At 45.5% G+C, this 14,995-nt stretch overlaps 1 protein-coding gene across 2 annotated transcripts in view; it reads left to right on the top strand.

The window, feature by feature from the left end:
* Window positions 1-14,995, top strand: part of NUP98 (nucleoporin 98 and 96 precursor) — a 944,939-nt gene that overhangs the window by 247,463 nt on the left and 682,481 nt on the right. The window lies entirely within an intron of this gene.

Here is a 14,995-nt window from a genome sequence, read left to right as displayed (position 1 = left end):
ACGTTTTTCTCATTGTAACTACTTCAAGTAATCTTGTGAGTGAGCATGAGGCTATGGCTGTGCAACTGCCTTACAGCACCTTATGCCAAGGCAACTGATGCAGAGTACTCAGGCAGCCTCATTGCATAACTTCATGACTCCTTTCCGCGCTGGGTAATCCATCACCCTGCCAGTGATCTTTGCAACTCCATGATTGAAACAGTATGTGGGGCTTCTTTAGTTAAATTGTTATATAAGATTAAAGACCACAGTGTGATTGTTCAGCTTTTTGTATGGTACTCTAGGGTGAAAAGAGTAAAGGCTGTGGGGGAGAGAACCCTGTTGATGTAGATAGTCTTTTGCATTAAGATCTGCTACTCTCTTGCCCAGGAGCAGCTGCCAGACTAAGAGGCTATTCCACCAGCTATCTTTACACTACTTTGGCACATGGAGTGACTGTCCTGGACATCTACTGGGCTGTGACCTGGGCTTTAGTGCATATGTTCACAAAGCACTACTGCCTTGTCAGCCATGTCTTGCTGGAATTACATTTCAGCTGCTCAGTCCTGCTGGGTGTTTTAATCAGTCGGTCTGACCCCTTGCCAAACTTTCCACCTGAGAGGTTCTGCTTTGGAATCTGTTCTGTTAGGATTCTACAGTTAGAAGTATCCATCATACTTTCTGATGGATACTCTTATCTAATCACAGGTTCCTCACCTTAGCACACTCCTCAGGCTCTAGAATATCACCACAAGAAACCTGAATAAGATTCATATGATGCTAGTGGACTATATGGAATGGGTGGGTGCTCTCGCTATGTATCCTTCATTTCTCCAGTACTGGATCTATCATGGATTCACTTACTTGAATCATTCCCATTCATGGGAGTCCCACACTGTGCCATAGTAAAGCAATATTCAGTATATATCACTATCGTAGGCTATAATGGCAATGAATAATCAATTTAATAGCCTATCTGTGTCCTTTTTGAAGAAGGACCAAAGTTGAACTATAACTAGTCCGATCACAGCACCCTCTGGAACACTCCCAAGCGTGGGTGAATAGCTCAGATTTTCCACTGCACGTCGTGTGGAGGAAGTCTGAGCTTTGCTCAGTTTTTCTTTATCTAACTTGTATTAATTAAAAAAAAATGCAGGGACTCCAGAGGATTCTTTTGCGTGCCTCACAGGATACTTCAAACCAGATTCTGTATTTTCCCAAGTGGCACAACGTCGCTCCTAAAATCCTTCTGCACCTATCTTTGTGCCAACAGGCTTGGACAACATAGGCAAGTGTTTCTCCACCATGTCTGCCATCACCGTTGGTGCATGCAATTTTCTGGTGATTCAGGTCCTTCTAAAAGGCAGCATTAGTCAAATATTAGTACCCTGATTGACCTAGTGCCTGAGGAAAAGCGATCTGAAGCAAGAGAAATCTTGCAGGAAGACCAGCGCTTGGAGAATCATTGTTTGGAAAGTACGTAGGTGATGCTCTGTTTCCCATCAAAACGACACAGCTACGTCATGATCCCTCTGAACCCCCCCCCCCCCCCCACCCCCCCCCCCCAGCTTGGAAAGTTGCCCTTTCGGGGGAGGGTGCTTGGAACAAGGTTTGCAACCTACAGGGGAAGCTATCAGCACTCCCATCAGTACCAGTCCTTCCAGTCTCAGTACAGACCGCATCAACCGTCCAGTCAACCGCTCATGGTGGCATATACAAAACAAAGCTCCCACAGAAAGCAACATCCCTTCCCCCCTGAGTTAACCCCCGCCCTCTAAAATCACCCCCCTCCCCCGAGACACCAGCTGTAAACAGTTACCTCAATCAGGTGCTGGTTACATCCATTTCTTCCCGCCCCGTCGGTGTGAATATTTCCATTATTTGGAGAGAGGGTGTGGTCTAACTGCTAGGGTGGTTGACCTCCTATATGGGGAACTAGGTTAGAGTCTTTGGCAGTAAGGAGGGTTGAAGGAACTCCTAATTCTTTCCTATCACCACCATCCTTCAAGTTTTTAGCTTTAGTCCGTGGGTCCAGGATCATTTGTTGAGCAGAGACACCACTAGTTTTAACCCTCACTGCACTTTTCTTTCGGTGATCCCAGAAATATAACTGTATATTATTCTTTTCATGTTTGTATTGTCTTCCCCCTCCCTTTGCGCCACCCCAGGTGTTGGTCTGCATGGGGGTGTATTGAAGCAAGCACAATGATGAAACATGTCACAATATTGTGACATAGGCAGTATTTTTTCACTGAGCACGTGCCATGTTCTTAAAACCACTCGCTACTCCTCCACGTGTGATACAAGCATTTTACAGTACCATTATGGTGCATAAATAACTGAGACAACTCGGAAGAAATCGGAAACCAATTTATAAAAATAGCTTATTTTCCTATAAATATAGATACCAAAACTAACTTTGTAACGTACAAACATACAGAGTTGTGGGCTTTTGAAGTGTTAAAAAATAAATTAAGTATGTCTTTCAAACTGGTCCCATACAAATGACTGGGAGAAACTGAGGTGCTGCTTGGTCACTTGCAGGGTGAGTTCAAACGAACTCTAGTGGATAAGGTCATGCAGTTCCCTAGACCAAGTTCCAACATCTGTTATTTCTTTACCTTGCTCAGGGGGCCCAGGTGCAGAGGAGACTTGACCGTCCTTAGTACTGAACGGGATCTGCGGGTGCTGTCAAACTTGCTGCACTTGACAAGACCACACTTGGACTCCATGCACGGAGAGTAGAGGCCTTTTTGGTCCTCGGACCCTGGTTCAACAGCTCGATTTCTTCTACCTTGCTCGGCGGCTTCAGTTGCAAGGTAGCTGGAAGCTGCCAATCACCAGGGCAGATTTCACCAAAGATGCTTTACCACACTTGACTATTCCAACTTCAGGATGCAGGAACCCAGCAGCGGGGCCGCTGCGTATGTCCGTTGCTGTGAGGTGCTCTCAGGCTGGAGGTGTTGTTCAAATGGCCGATCACTCGACTGGCGCTCACCAAGGCTTGGCTTCGACAAATGTAGTCCTCTGTTACTTTGGCGGTTGGAGGTAGACAGGACAGGAGCGGAGTTGTTGCTTGAAACTTGGTGAAAGCTTAGCTACCACTACAGGCTTGCAGGGCACCGTTTCACTTCGGGCTCAGTCTATGTAAATGTATTGGCATTTATATAGCGCACTACTTACCCGTAGGGTCCCAAGGCGCTTCGACCGCTGCGAAACCCTTCCTGGCTTCCCTGAGAGATGGTCCCTTAATGGGTATCTCCAGGGTGAGACCAGGCATCCCCGGCGGTCTGGTGGGGCCGTTAGTGAAGATGAGGCAAGCTAATGCCCAGAGTTGCCGAGTGTGATCGCTGATCAGAGTGGGCACCGAGGCGAGAGAATTATCGAGTCCGCTGACCCTGGTCCAGAAACCTGCCGCGCCGGGAATCGAACCCTGGTCACGGGCCGTCCTCTGCTCTCGGGTCTGCCGCCTCTAACCAGTGAGCCACACTACTTCACTCTAGACCAGCCCAGCAGGCTGCAATTGTCATGAAGCATCTTGATTTTATTGCAGCTGGCGGGGGACTGGTCTCACCAATTCAAGGGGGTCTGCTTCATTTTGTAAAGTCCACTGGAGTCCCTCTTGCTGGAATCCATTGGTTTTTACAACCGACACTTGTCAAACAAACTGTTCCAGTATATGGGCACTTAAGTCTCCTATCTTCTTAGACCTCGGTAAGTGAAACAAGCAATCCTTTCATATGATCACTCCGATATCCTGCACCTACTGAACACCCGAGACTACATGATCTCTCTGGACCCAGAGGATGCTTACTTCCACATCCATTCTAAATACCTCAAATATCTCCACTTTACTGTAGCTGGTACACATTTCCAGTTAAGATTCCTTCTAACTGACCTAAAGTCAGCCCCCCACATATTCACCAAATGTCTTGCCCCGGTAGAAGCTACTCTCCGAAACCAAGGTCATCAGGAATTCCCATCCCTAGATGACTCGCTGCTGAAAGCCTCGACATCACTGCAAGTGTCCAAAGCGAAGAAAGCTTGCCTCTCATTGTTTCTCAAACTGGGTCTTATGGTGAATCATCGAATCTTCAGCTACTCCAAGACAGACAATATTTCTAGGAGCCAACCTGGGTACAAACCAGAACAAAGCCTTTCTCTCGCGGGACAGACAGCGGAGATTAACACCTTTGGCTCTAAAGATATTCAAACCAAATAGGTTTATGTGCAGCTGTACACGTCGCTACTGGGCACGATCTCTTCCACAATCAACCTATTCCTGCTAGCATGACTAAAGACGAGATCATTGCAAGAAGAGCTGCAAGTGCAGTGGATACAATCTGAAGGGTTGCTGGAAGACTTGATCAACATCACTCCAAAGATGGTGGCAACGTTAGTGTGGTGGTCTCCGATATATCCTTTCTCGAAAGGACTCACATTGGTACCTGACTTCGCCCCGGCCTCTAGGGAGGCATTTGTGGTGATTTCTGTCACTTGTAGGACCTGCAAATTCAAGGGTAGTGGGCTGCGCATCAGAAAACCATGCATATCAATTTGAGCTGAATTCAATTTCTCACCCAGCAAGATTTTCAACATCGAATGGCAGGATCTTCAGTGCTGGTACGCACAAACAATACGGCCAGCATGTACGATAGCAAGTAAGGGGGCACAATGTGGCGAACGCTTTCTCAGGAAACCCAGGAGCTTTGGAGCTGGCTCACAGCCCACAAAACATTTGAGGGCCGAGCATTTGTCAGGCGTAAGCAACACTTTAGCGGACACCCACAGCATCGCCATGGACATTTGCCATTTGGGAAAATCAGCATTGGATCTTTGTGACAGAGAATAACATTAAATGCCAGTTCTCCGCCAGTCTGTACCTGCTTCCAGGGTCATAGGTGGGCATGCCGTTTCAATAAAATGGCCCGGGATTTATGCATACGCTTTTCTCCCTTCATTCGCATACTGAGGGTTCTCAATAAGGTGAAAATGAAACATGGTCTACTCATTTTGATCGCTCTCAAGTGGTTCAGGCAGCACTGGTTTATGGACCTCCTCCTGCTGTCCAATCCCATTTACATTCCAACAGCTCGAACACGGACCTACATCCAGAACCAGCCTCTCTCCCCTTGCATGCATAGCTCCCGAATTCTACGAGTTCTGAGACTTCAATATCCCTCAGGACTGTAGGGGTAGTCTATCCAAAGCAAGAGCGGAAGCCACAAACAAAATATACAAGTTAAAATGGAAGCAATTCTGTTCATGGTGTCAACAATATAACCTGCCTCCATTAAAGGCATCACCTGAGCAGATTCTGCTTTCTCCTATTGCTTGCTAGATCAGGAATGCTGCATGCGTCTGTCAAGGGTCATCATGCCGCAATTTCAAGGTACAGATGCTCTGCGCAGTCTGTCTGTTCAACAAGAATAATAAAAACATTTATAAAGCGGTTGAGCGCTTTCCCCCTGGTACCAACTCTTCACGGAGAATGGCATCTCATTGCACTTCTCTCTCAAATTATGAAACCTCCATTTGAAACGTTCACTAAGCAGACCTCAAATGTTCTCATATGGAAAGTCACTTTACTGTTGACTCACTTTTCACTAGAAGAGACAGCGACATATAGGCTTTCGCAGTGCAAGAACTTTTTTCAGTAAACTGATTTTGTGCTTCTCAGAACAAATCCAAAATTCATTCTCAAGGTTTCATCGCAATTTCATCTTAATTAACCTATCGCACTTTATTTGTTTTCCAAATACGGCATCCCCGGCTGAAAGGTCTTCTACATTGGATATTGAGCAATGTCTTAAATTATGCCTGCATTGTACTAAATAGCTGATCAATTGTTAGTGTCTTATGGTCAATCTCACCGATGTACTTCAGTAATGAAAGACACCATTGCATGATGACTTTTTGCCTCATTCAGTTTTGCCTCTCCAGAGCTACGCTGTTTGCAGGCGTTCCTCTGCAGAAGATGTCATTCTGCTATGTGTTAGAACACCCACACATTCATGCAGCAGTACTGCCTGGAATCGACACAGGCCAGTGATGCAGCCCTAAGCCAGGCCGTCTTAAGTCATCTGTTCCAATAATGTGAGGCTTTATAACGGTAAGTAATGATTACAATTCAGATGCAGATGCAGATGCAGATGCATATGATTGTATACTGCATGATTGTTTTATCATATATTTTGAGTGTTCATACAATGAGGTGTGTGTTTGTGTGCGTGTATATATATCATGTAATGTAATACTTTTTTTAAATTAAGAGGTATCCCACTGTTACCCACCGTTCCTCAAAGGGCACTTGTATTACCATAACGGTTACGTACAGTAACTGGTTGCTATTCTGATTCAAGCATGCGAGTCTATGAAAGATCCAATACTGGAGAAACAAATGAGTTACTTACCTGTAACTGCAGTTCTCCAGTATTGGTATCTTTCATAGATTCACATGTGACCCACCCTTGTCCCCTGAGAGACTCCCTTTATAACTCAGGATTATATAATTCCCTCTTGTGCTTTAAAATCTGAGGGACTCTGCCCCTCTTGGGAGTGTTCTAGAAGATGCTGACGCCGGGTTGGTTATAGTTCAAGTTTGGTCTGTTTTTAAAAAGGGGATAGGATATTAAACTGATTGTTCATTGCCATTATAGCTTATGATAGTGATACATACTGCTTTACTTTGGTAACGTGGGACTCCCACTTCGATGACGTCTAATGATTTAAGCATGTGGATCTATGAAAGATACCAATACTGGAGAACAGCAGTTACAGGTAAGTAACTCCTTTTCTTTCCGCAGTCATTACGGGTCTTTTAAAGTTTGTGATGCAAAATTTGAGCCGCTTAGCTGTAGCTCATTATTAACTATTTGGAATGACTGTTTTTTGGAGGGCGGGGTGGTCATACTTTGTATGAAGTAGAATAAGGGACACTTGTCTTCGCTGGATTTTTAGTAGATAGTTAACAAACAAAGTACAGTGGGGTACAGCGATATTAAGGGACTGTTCAAACTTTCTCAACACTTCAGTTCATTGTGTTCAGGCTTTAATCCCACTACATTTGTATTAAGTGAATATGACCACCACCTTTGAAACCCACTTCATGGGGTTGACTTTTAAATGTCTTCGCTGATGTGGTTTTTTGAAAGTAGACCATGCCGGCTTCCATAAAGGCATAGTTAACCAGTGCTGTTGGTGATTGACCACAACTCATGTAGGCGCAAAGAACCTTCCCCTAAGGGGTAGGGCATAATCCTCCATGACCACACCATCTTCAGGACTGCTGTCAACTTTGGGATTGCTGCCACCTTTGGCCTTCAGTATGCCATGAACAAATGCTTTGAATCCGATGCCGCTCTCTGCTCTGAGCATCGACAATTTGGCCGTTTGATCCCAAGGTCCTCCACAAGCCATCAGGACCTTTGGAGTGGAGGTGTGTGTAGAGGTGTGTGTGTGTGTGTGTAGAGGTGTGTGTGTGTGTGTGTGTAGAGGTGTGTGTGTGTGTGTGTGTGTGTAGAGGTGTGTGTGTGTGTGTGTAGAGGTGTGTGTGTGTGTGTGTGTGTGTAGAGGTGTGTGTGTGTGTGTGTGTGTAGAGGTGTGTGTGTGTGTGTGTGTAGAGGTGTGTGTGTGTGTGTGTAGAGGTGTGTGTGTGTGTGTGTAGAGGTGTGTGTGTGTGTGTGTAGAGGTGTGTGTGTGTGTGTGTAGAGGTGTGTGTGTGTGTAGAGGTGTGTGTGTGTGTGTGTGTGTGTAGAGGTGTGTGTAGAGGTGTGTGTGTGTGTAGAGGTGTGTGTGTGTGTGTGTAGAGGTGTGTGTGTGTGTGTGTAGAGGTGTGTGTGTGTGTGTAGAGGTGTGTGTGTAGAGGTGTGTGTGTAGAGGTGTGTGTGTAGAGGTGTGTGTGTAGAGGTGTGTGTGTAGAGGTGTGTGTGTAGAGGTGTGTGTGTGTGTGTGTAGAGGTGTGTGTGTGTGTGTAGAGGTGTGTGTGTGTAGAGGTGTGTGTGTGTAGAGGTGTGTGTGTGTGTGTAGAGGTGTGTGTGTGTGTGTGTAGAGGTGTGTGTGTGTGTAGAGGTGTGTGTGTGTGTAGAGGTGTGTGTGTGTAGAGGTGTGTGTGTGTGTGTGTAGAGGTGTGTGTGTGTGTGTGTGTGTGTAGAGGTGTGTGTGTGTGTGTGTGTGTGTGTAGAGGTGTGTGTGTGTGTGTGTGTGTGTAGAGGTGTGTGTGTGTGTAGAGGTGTGTGTGTGTGTAGAGGTGTGTGTGTGTGTAGAGGTGTGTGTGTGTGTGTAGAGGTGTGTGTGTGTGTGTGTAGAGGTGTGTGTGTGTGTGTAGAGGTGTGTGTGTGTGTGTAGAGGTGTGTGTGTGTGTGTGTAGAGGTGTGTGTGTGTGTGTGTAGAGGTGTGTGTGTGTGTGTAGAGGTGTGTGTGTGTGTGTGTAGAGGTGTGTGTGTGTGTGTGTGTGTGTGTAGAGGTGTGTGTGTGTGTAGAGGTGTGTGTGTGTGTAGAGGTGTGTGTGTGTGTAGAGGTGTGTGTGTGTGTAGAGGTGTGTGTGTGTGTAGAGGTGTGTGTGTGTGTAGAGGTGTGTGTGTGTGTGTGTAGAGGTGTGTGTGTGTGTGTGTAGAGGTGTGTGTGTGTGTGTGTAGAGGTGTGTGTAGAGGTGTGTGTAGAGGCGTGTGTGTGTGTGTGTAGAGGTGTGTGTGTGTGTGTGTGTAGAGGTGTGTGTGTGTGTGTGTGTGTGTGTGTAGAGGTGTGTGTGTGTGTGTGTGTAGAGGTGTGTGTGTAGAGGTGTGTGTGTGTGTGTGTAGAGGTGTGTGTGTGTGTAGAGGTGTGTGTGTGTAGAGGTGCGTGTGTGTGTGTGTAGAGGTGTGTGTGTGTGTGTGTGTGTGTAGAGGTGTGTGTGTGTGTGTGTAGAGGTGTGTGTGTGTGTAGAGGTGTGTGTGTGTAGAGGTGTGTGTGTGTAGAGGTGTGTGTGTGTAGAGGTGTGTGTGTGTAGAGGTGTGTGTGTGTAGAGGTGTGTGTGTAGAGGTGTGTGTGTGTGTAGAGGTGTGTGTGTGTGTGTGTGTGTGTAGAGGTGTGTGTGTGTGTAGAGGTGTGTGTGTGTAGAGGTCTGTGTGTGTGTAGGGGTCTGTGTGTGTGTAGGGGTCTGTGTGTGTGTAGGGGTGTGTGTGTGTGTAGAGGTGTGTGTGTGTGTAGAGGTGTGTGTGTGTGTAGGGGTCTGTGTGTGTGTAGGGGTCTGTGTGTGTGTAGGGGTCTGTGTGTGTGTAGGGGTCTGTGTGTGTGTAGGGGTCTGTGTGTGTGTAGGGGTCTGTGTGTGTGTAGGGGTCTGTGTGTGTGTAGGGGTCTGTGTGTGTGTAGGGGTCTGTGTGTGTGTAGGGGTCTGTGTGTGTGTAGGGGTCTGTGTGTGTGTAGGGGTCTGTGTGTGTGTAGGGGTCTGTGTGTGTGTAGGGGTCTGGGTGTGTGTGTGTGTAGAGGTGTGTGTGTGTGTAGAGGTGTGTGTGTGTGTAGAAGTTTGGGTGTGGGGGTGTAGAGGTTTGTGTGGGGGTGTGTAGAGGTGTGGGTGTGGTTTGGGTGTGTGTAGAGGTTTGGGTGTGGGTGTGGTTTGGGTGTGTGTAGAGGTTTGGGTGTGGGTGTGTGTGTGTAGGGGTGTGGGTGTGTGGGTGTGTAGAGGTGTGGGTGTAGAGGTTTGGGTTTGGGTGTAGAGGTGTGAGTGTGTATAGGTACAGGACCTCTAAGGGTGGCACATTAAGTGTTTCAGTCCTTAGAGGTCTTCCTTGGTCACAGTCCCCTGGGTACCTGTGGTACCATTTACCAGGGGGTGACCTGTGGCTAGAGATGCCAATTGGGTTAGTTTTGGGAAAAGAACACAGGCCTTGGGAACCTGATTGGCAGGGGCCCAGTGCACGTCAAGTGAAAGTGCATCAGTAGTCTGGCAAAAAGTGTGGGGGGGGGTGTTACTGCAACAGAAGCCCACTTTCCTACACTACTGTAAAATATTTATTGCTTACCTGTGCCAGGCAAAAGAATATGTTTAAGGCATATGTGCTGCACACCGCACACTATTGCATTAGATCACCATCTGGTGGTGGGCCCGGATGATTACACTTTGTTGTCCTGGAAGATTCTTTGTCTGTTGGATGACTCCTCCCTTGGATCGTAGTGCTCATGGGCCTCGACTCCATCTTCAGATTGTTTTTTTCCGCCATCAGTCTCGGATGTGTTCTTCGTTCGGTCCTGTTACCGATCTCTTTTCAAATTCATAAATCAATCCTAATACCATTTGCATAGTCTTCGACAGGGATTCCGGTTATCCGCGTCGAAGAAAGGCTTCACTTCTCTATTCCAGCGTTCGTCGGGCCCAACTTCGCCATTGGGCCTTAGGCTCATGGAAAGAACACCCTTCAAGAAGTGCCCTCGGTGTGGACACCAATTCCCTCACACCGATCTTCATGAGGTTTGCAATCTGTGCTTATCTCCAGAGCACGATTGTCGAGACTGTGAGGCCTGAGCTTCGTTCCAGTCCAAGAAACAATCAGGGACCGTCTAGTTCGAAGAGTAATGGCGCAGTCATCTTCATCGAGAGCAGACCTCATCATAGTCTAGGCTCCGATCGACGTGGATGCTGAAGAAGAGCAGCACAAAGACCTCGCTTCTGAAGCAGAGGATTCAGCTTCTGGACCTGAGGATAAATCTGAAGATGACTATCTTCCAGCTAGTCAACAGGTCGTGAGTACAAGCATCGACCCTGTTCACCCCACCATACCGGGACAGGCTTCGGTTCCACCTCTACCTTCGGGTCCAGGTGCACACTGACCAAAACCTTATGACGCCCCGCCTTCTGGCTCTGCAGCGAAGAATATAAAAAAGCCTCCAGTCGACTCTGGCTCGAGTCAGTCTGTCGGTCCCGATAAGCAGAAAGTCCTTAACCCAACGCCGGCACCAAAGCACCCATCGGTACCGAAAGCGGTCGAGCCGAAAGCAAGCCGTTAACCGAAAGTCCGTTCCTAAAGATACTGAACCGAAGACCACCCCGGTTCTGAAAAAAGTGGACCCGAAGCCTGCTCCGGTACCGAAACATACGTCGGCTCCGAGGGTAGACTAGTTCAAATGTACTCCGGGAACAAAAATCTTGAATCCAAAGAGCAAGTATCCAAAGAGCACGGATCCTAAGAAAAAACAAGATAATAAGTCTTCGGAACCGAAACCAAAACCTGCTCCAAAGACAATAGACACTGTAAAACCTAAACATTTCGGCCCCAAACAAGGTAAATCTGCACCGAAAAAGGATTTTCCAGCACAAGAGCTTTTCCAACCTGACCCAAAGCAAAAGACTCTTCATATTAATCCAAAGACTGGACATGTCACTACAGTGCCTGAAAAGAGGAAGATGAACTATCCTAAACCACCGCCAGTTCCTCTAAAGAAGCATGCTCAAACTTCCCTCATAAGGATTCCTTCACCAGAAGTAGAAATACCAATAGATATTTCTCCTGTACATTCACCATCTAGTACACCTAGTCTTATACCACAAGATGAGGATGATGGGGACAGTTACTCACAGGAGGTAGAAAGTGAACAACACATAGACTACATTAATGACCCAGATGATATTCCTGGGCTATCAGGTGACCCATGGGAAGATTATAATGCGCCAGATGCACCAGATCTCTTACAAGACCACGCATACCCGTATAGACCATCTCCCCCAGATGACACTATTGGGTTTACGCAGCTCATTCATAGAGCAGCCACTTTCCATGGAGTAGATTTGCACACAGATCCAGTGGAAGAAGACTTCCTCATGGACACTACTGTCGTCACATAAGACCACAACCACACTACCAATACTTAGTGGAGTGGTGAGACATGCACTTGAAATATTTAAAGACGCGGTCAGAGCCAGGGTAATTAACCCCAGACTAGAAAGAAAATACAAAGCGGCTCCAACTGATCCAGCATATATTAAAGGACATTTGCCATTGGACTCGTTAGTAGTGTCAAATGCGAGAGCTAACTCGCAGACAACAGGGGATGCTCCACCCCCTGACAGTCTAAGCTTTTAGATGCTTCAGGGAAACGCACCATCTCACAAGCAGCCAATGCTCAGAGGATTGCTAACACTCCAGCTTTGTTAGCAAGATATGATAGAGCTCATTATGATGAGTTAGAGTCACTCATGCAACACTTGCCAGAGCAATATAAGACCAGGGCTTCTACAAATACCTCCATACGATGTGCACTAGACACTGCAGACACAGCCTCTAGAGCAATAAATACAGGAGTACAATTGCGTAGCCATGCATGTCTATGCATATCTAGGTTCAAACCAGAAGTACAAGCCAGTATCTTAATCCAACCATTTGACCAGCAACACCTTTTCGGTCCATCAGTCAATCGTGCACTAGAAAAGATGAAAAAAGATAGATACGGCAAAATCCATGGGAGCTTTACAAACCCAAGCCCATAGGCCTTCCTTTCATCGCTCCTCGTATAGGGGCGCCTCTAGGAGTTTTTAAACTGACAATACCTCCTCTTCCTACAGAGCCGTCCAACCAAACCTCGCCCAGCAAGAGTTATTATAGAGGAGGGTATAGAGGAAACCACAATAAGGGCAGAGGTAGAGGCAACAACAATCGCAACACCTCTACCCCCAAACAGTGACTTCCTTCCATCCCCCCGGGACCATTCCACTCCTGTCGGGGGGAGGTTACAACAGTTCCTACCTGTCTGGAACTCCATCACCACAGACAGGTGGGTGAGACAAATAATTCAGTCAGGTTATTGCCTGGAGCTCACTTCCACCTCTCCAACTATACCACCCAGACAGTGTCCCATGTCACAGGAACACCTCATACTACTAAGACAAGAGGTGGCATCTCTACTGCAAAAGAATGCAATAGAACCAGTCCCAAGACAACATCAAAACACAGGAGTTTATTCTCTATACTTTCTCATTCCCAAAAAGGACGGGTCCCTCAGACCTATTCTAGATCTAAGGCCCCTAAACCTGTACATACAATCATACCACTTTCATATGGTCACACTACAACAGGTTCTACCGTTGCTAAAGAAAGGCGACTTCCTTGCCACATTAGATCTCAAGGACGCCTACTTCCACATTCCCATCAATCACACAAAGAACTTACGGTTCATACTAGAAGGTCATCACTACCAATTCAAGGTACACCCTTTCGGAGTAACTCCAGCACCTCGAGTGTTCACAAAGTGTCTAGCAGTAGTATCAGCACACTTAAGAAGGGACAACATTCATCTCTTCCCATATCTGGACGACTGGTTAATAAAATCATACAACCAATGTGTACAGCACATGCATCAAACAATCTGCCTGCTACACAATTTAGGATTCACAGTAAATCAAAAGAAGTCATATCTCCAACCGTCCCTGTCTCAGCAGTATCTAGGTGCCACAATAGATACCTCCAAAGCAATAGCGTACCCCAACCCAACAAGAATACAAAGTATACAGGATCTCATCTAAAGATTCCAGCCACAACACTCACTTCCAGCTTGAGTGTTCATGCAATTAATAGGAATGATGGCATCTTGCATTTTCATAGTACCATACGCAAGACTACAAGTGCCCCCCATACAAGAGTGCTTGGCAAGTCAGTGGAATCAGGCTCAACAACAAATAACCGATCTGGTGGTGGTTGACGACCGTACATATCGCTCTTTGCAATGGTGGAACATCAAAAACCTTCCTAAGGGCCGGCCCTTTATAGAACCTGTTCCACAAATAATACTAACCACAGACTCATCTCTCACAGGATGGGGAGTGCGTTTACAAAGACACAGTACAGGGTACATGGACACTGCAACAAAAACTACTCCATATAAATCATCTGGAGTTACTAGCGATCTTTCTAGCTCTAAAATAGTTTCAGCATTACCTATCAAACAAAGCTGTACTAGTCAGGACGGACAATATGACAGCAATGTACTACATTCAAAAACAAGCATTTGCAATGCAATAGGTCTCGTATTAGGAAAGTTTGAGCTATTGGTATTGTAAATGACAAATTTTTTATTTGTTTTGTTTTTGAAAATAGCGAAATTAATAGCTTTGTCATTTACAATGCCAATAGTTATAACTTTCGCAAATGTGACATCTATAGCATTTGTAATGCAATATGTGTTGTATTTACGTGACTTACATGTATTGATATTACAAATAACAATGGTTTTTAATTTTTTTAAATAATTAATACTTAAATAAGTTATTGTACTTTATAATGGCAATAGCTTAAACTTTTGTAAATAACATTTGTGAAGATTATGTTCAGTGTATTTTGTTGTGACGAAAATCCAAGAACAGAAGTGAAATATTAACATCTTTTTGTTACATTTGTAATAAAGCTTGAAACATTGAGATAACATATTTGAACCAGTTGTTGTCGAATGGTTGCACAGATTGATGCTGTGGTGCCACTGAGTGATGCTGTGGTGCCACTGAGTGATGCTGTGGTGGTGCTGAGTGATGCTGTATGCTATGCTATGTTTTGTTTTGCTATCCTATGTTTTGTTATGCTATGCTGTCCTATGCTTTGATTTGTTATGTTATGCCATGTTTTGTTATGCTATGTTTTGCTATGCTATGTTTTGCTATGCTATGTTTTGCTATGCTATGTTTTGCTATGCTATGTTTTGCTATGCTATGCTATGTTTTGCTATGCTATGTTTTGCTATGCTATGCTATGTTTTGCTATGCTATGTTTTGCTATGCTATGTTTTGCTATGCTATGTTTTGCTATGCTATGTTTTGCTATGCTATGTTTTGCTCTGCTATGCTATGTTTTGCTATGCTATGTTTTGTTGTGTTTTGTTTTGCTATGCTTTGTTGTGTTTTATTATGCTATGCTTTGTTTTGCTATACTATGTTTTGCTATGCTATGTTTTGTTGTGTTTTGTTTTGCTATGCTTTGTTGTGTTTTATTATGCTATGCTTTGTTGTGTTTTATTATGCTATGCTTTGTTTTGCTATACTATGTTTTGTTATGCAATGGTA

The sequence above is a fragment of the Lissotriton vulgaris genome, chromosome 8 (genome assembly GCF_964263255.1).
Source record: "Lissotriton vulgaris chromosome 8, aLisVul1.2, whole genome shotgun sequence".
NCBI lineage: Eukaryota > Metazoa > Chordata > Amphibia > Caudata > Salamandridae > Lissotriton > Lissotriton vulgaris.
The sequence above is the reverse complement of the archived record's forward strand: the minus strand, read 5'-3'. Positions and strand labels throughout refer to the sequence as shown.